Source organism: Culex quinquefasciatus, chromosome 3 (genome assembly GCF_015732765.1).
Source record: "Culex quinquefasciatus strain JHB chromosome 3, VPISU_Cqui_1.0_pri_paternal, whole genome shotgun sequence".
Classification (NCBI taxonomy): domain Eukaryota; kingdom Metazoa; phylum Arthropoda; class Insecta; order Diptera; family Culicidae; genus Culex; species Culex quinquefasciatus.
The window spans coordinates 137924354-137929353 of NC_051863.1; positions in this window are offsets into that span (position 1 = coordinate 137924354).

Consider the following 5000-nt stretch of genomic DNA (forward strand, 5'->3'; position numbering starts at 1 on the left):
AACAACTGATTTTTTTTACGAAATATCGAATTTTTCGAAAATACTCAAATTAAAAAAAATGCAATATGGGTATCGAACGGAGTCAAATTTTGATGGCTTTTTTTATTTTTTTAGAGTTTTTTTTAAATACTAAAATTTTTACAAAATACCGCATTTTTCTAAAATACTTAAATTTTTTGGTAAATAAAAACTTTTAATAATACATATTGTGTAGCTCCGCAAAAAATTCTCGCAAAAATATAATATTCGTCAATACTTAGAAATTTTGAAAACTTATGATTGCAAAACAACTGGACAGGTGTATAATGCATTTTAAAACACTTTTATCAATGAAATGTTGAAACCTTGGCTTGTAATTCAAATTTTTGAACTTTTTTTTTTGCCCCCCTCGACTTTGGTCAGAGTCGAGGGACATAAAGTTCAAAAAATATTTGCAAGGGCCTTATTTAATTTTGTTTAAATTAAGTTTAAGTCTTCTTTTTTTTTATTTTCCACCTTCAAAATATAATGACATTTAAAGTGTTATGCCGGGGAATAAAAATATGATCTAAAACTAAGTTTTCGAAGAAACCCTGAAGAAAAATACGATAACATAAATGTTTTTGGAATCTCAACAATTTTTTTAGCTCCAATTGAACTTTCCGTCTTTCAAAAAGCTTATTTCAAATATTTATTTTTTTCTAATTGGGTTTGAGATAGTCGACTGTATCTACTGAATGTTACTCTAACAAAAATGTTTTCCAAATTTAACGAATGTCACGCTGTCCTCGAAATCGTGAAAATTCACTGTCCATAATAATGAAAAAAATGTCAAAATTTTGTTACAAATTCAATTCAATTTCATGTAAAATTGTGGCAAATTTCCCGATGTTTGCATTGTCATAGTTTCCAGTAAAATTTACCTGAAAACATAAAAGCATTCTAAAAAAACACTCTGTCCCTGGCCAGCAAGGGTGAAAAAACACGAAACTTCGCAGCGAGCCAATTCCAGCGAAAGACAAACATCACGAAACTTGCTGCTGGGCGCGCACGCGGACCTCTTTCGAGCGCCGTCGTCGCCGCCGTGGTGTGTCGTAACGACATGTCTCTGAGTACAAACACACACACGTACACACACTCGAGCACAAGGAGGACGAGACAGCAAAATAGGAGGAAAAAAAAACAAAACTAAAGACTCACCGAATTGAATGGGATGATAAATTAATAAATGATGAAGTTTAATGAAATAAACACACTCGAGGCAGCAGCAAACAGCAGCAAACGAAGAAGAAGAGCGAAAGAAGAGTCGTGTCGTGGTGTGATGTTGACTCGCCCTGACTCGCCCATCCAAATAAAGGGGGCTTCTGTGCCGGTTAACTTGGTCCGGCGAGAGAGCCGGTCCAAAGCCGACCACCAAACGAACCACGATGGAACGAGCAACGAACTGAAAGGTGAACCAGGCTGTGAAAACGAGAGGAGCATCGCAAACACTGATACTGCGGTGACAAGCACGAGCTATGGATAGATCGATGACTAAGTGGAGATGTCCTAGTTGGCCTTCTTGGGGGGTTTATGCAGGTCAACAATCTTGCTTATTTTGAAATACAAGGGGTAATTGAGCGTTTCAAAGAAAATTCAGAACTCTAAAACTAATTTATTTTACCATTTCTCAGGATCTTCTCAATGTGTGTGTGTGGTCCAATCCAATACCCGCTAACCGGTAGCGATATTATGGGAAAGTATAGTTTGTATCAGACTTTGTATATGCCGTATGCTGATACAACTTATCTCAGTCCAGGGTATTAGGTGGTGATAGCCCTCGCGCTGCTTCCAATGACCCATTTCAGAATGACAGAGCCCCTTGCGGTCCAAATCCGAGGTCGCTGGGCATTGTTCGGCCCGCCTAAACATAGAAGATTCCAAATTTCAAAGGTACCGACTGGGATTTGATCCCTGAACCTACCATTTCTCAGGATCTTCTCAATGAAACTAAATTCTGTTAAAAGGGTTGTTGTGTAGGGGACATCTTAAAAGATGATTTAGTTGTCAAAAATCTTTTTCCTAGAACAAATTCTGTCATTTTGGCAGTGTTTCGTGTTCGATGAAATCATATTGACAAGCTATAATGATTGAAGTAGAGATTATCAAACATTTGGGTACTTTTCGAGCATTTAATATCAAAAAGTTAATTTTTCTAGAGGTCATTTTTGGCCAATAACTTACGGCTCATCAATATGGCTGAAATTTTCAGAAGTTGTTTGCACATGAATAGGTTACATTTGGCCCAAATTTTAGTAGCTTAGGGCAAACAAAATGGGTAAATGGGTGATTTTGACGAAATTTTAATGCGGCCACTGCTTGTTAAAAAATCATACTTTTAATTTTTTTGAAGAAGTTTTTTATCATTTTTATAACTAGATTTTTAGCTAAATATATTACGAATCCGGGAAAGTTTTACAACTATACAATCAAATAAATACTAGACCAGATCAAATTCTGCAGGCTAAGAAAATATGGAATTTTTTAACAAGTTAATGCATAATTTATCATGATTGAGCATTCAGAGTCAATTTTTGTTGGTGGGGCAGCGCGCACGCCTTGCAGGATTATTCATTTTCCGAGCGTCATTATTTTCAGTGATTGGTGTTTTTTTGGTACTTTAATTAAGATTACATTAATTGTTTTTTAATTTAAAAGCCCTTCCTATATTATCGTTGATCAGAAGACACGGCGTCGGGTAAGTTGTGCAATTATTTTTCAAATAATGTGTTAAATTTTCATGGTGAAAACTTATTTCTATAAAATCGTTTATTGAAATACACACTGACATTTAGGATAGACCATAAGTGCGCTTGCCACGGGGACGCCCAGACTCATTTTGCATTTCCATCTCTTCCATTTTCGTTGTATCGCTGTTAAGATTCGATTGTGAGTAGCGGGTTCACGCGGTTACTCTGCATCGTGTTTTTCGGAGCCTTTTATTTGATATTTTATTTTTCATAAGTCCTTCTTTTATCATCGTTGATCGGAAGGCACGCCACTGGTTTAGTTCGTTTAAGTTATTGTTTTAATTTCATCACAATCGTTTACGCGGTGTCCTGTTTTCTTTTCGTTCAAATTCGTTGATAGTTATAATTTATTCTAACTGGCAGTTTAATACATCAAACCGTCCATATGAATAGTAAAGCGTCTTTTATTTTCGTGTTATCTAAATTGTACAAACTGTAAAAATATACTGATAAGTCCAGCCCACAGCACTACTGCTCGGTTGGCACGAGTGTTGATTGATTTTTTTTAAATTATCTATATTGTATCTTTCCGCAGCCGGATGCCTAAGATTTTAAAAATTTCAACCGTTAAACCTTCCCATCCACATTTCCGTGACTTACCACTGGTCGTGGCCGGCGTCGGTATTGATCAGCATGATAGGAACCTCGACTCAACTCGTTCCTTTTCACCCCAGTGAAGGGACGGAGCAATTTTTGGGGGTCCTGGTCAATAACGAAGTAGCATCTACGGGTAGACACCAATGCTATGCTATGCTATGCTATGCTATGCTAATTTATCATGATTGAGCATTCATTTATGTGCAATTATCTGAAAAACATTCTGCTATCATTATCGATTTTATGAAATCTGACAACATATTCAGTTAACATAGTTTTAACCATCATAATTAGGTCTCAAATTGCAATTAAACTATGAAAACTGATTTAAGAAATCACTATAAATTAACATCAATTTAACAAATAGCTTGTAATTTCGGAGGGGCGCCAAATTGATGTTGCGCCAAGGGCATTTAAAATGCATAAATGCATTTAAAAACACTTTTTTCATTCAAGGTTTGGAATCATGGCTCGTAATTTAAATGTTTACACTTTTTGACTTTTTCGTAAAAAAAGGATAAAAATATCTTTTGGGTTTTCATGGTAAAAACCCTCAGTTTTAGGTTTATTATTTTTTTTTAAATCAATCATAAAAAATAAACCATCCACTTTAACGACCCAAGGTCTTTTGTGGTCTCTATTTTTGGAGCAGATGGGATTCGAACCCATGATCATCCGCTTACAAAGCGGACAGCGTAACCATTCGGCCACGCACTGCCAGAGAAAAATTCAAAAATCGGGCTTCGTCATGTACACGGGATACTTCTTGAGGTTCTTCACCCCAAATTTCAGCTTTTTTGGTCCTTGAGATATCGTGGCAACCGTCAATTAACTCGGTGTTCCGAGAAAAACGCTCAGAAAGTCTGACAGTTTGCTTTGCTAATGACAAAATTGATAAGCTTAACAATCGTCTGTAACTTACTTTAATCATAAAATATCTTTTAGGAGTGAATTTAAACCATCTTTTGAGTGGATTTAATAAATTTGCTGCATTATAAATTTTTGAGATTTTCTACATGTATGTAACCTCCTTAGTACTCTAAATTGACGGCTGTGGTGTCGGAGTTGGAGCAAGAGTCGATGCAGACTGAAGTTACTGAAAACTTGATGTTTGATTCAACAAATTCCGAGAAATCGGAGCTGAAATCGGCTAGTTTCCAGCAACTCTGTATTGTAGTTGCTGTTGGAGTCGGAGCCTTAATCGGAAGAGTTGGGCTTTTTGGGGAGCTGGAATTGAATTCGGACTCAAAAAGGGTTCAATAGTTCTTGAGTAGCCAGAGTGAGTGTTAAAAAATCTGAAAAAATCGACTCAACTCGTTCCTTTTCACCCCAGTTGATGATTTTTAATGCCAGATTTCGTAATTAACATCGTTATCAGCCAAAAATTTGCATTAGTGCCTCTGGGGGCTCAACTCTGGACTATCAATTCACAGATTGTAGGTTAGAACGCCGCGACGGACATTTTAATTAGCTTACCGATTCACTGTGGAAGTCTCGGATTAGTTTTCAAAATGACGTAAGAGCCATTGGTAAACAAAGTCCTTTTAGCATCGACCTACTTACGGAAAATCAATTTCCAAAATGCTTGAGATTGTTCATCTACACGTCCTTCAAGTGCCCCAAACTAAAAATCAA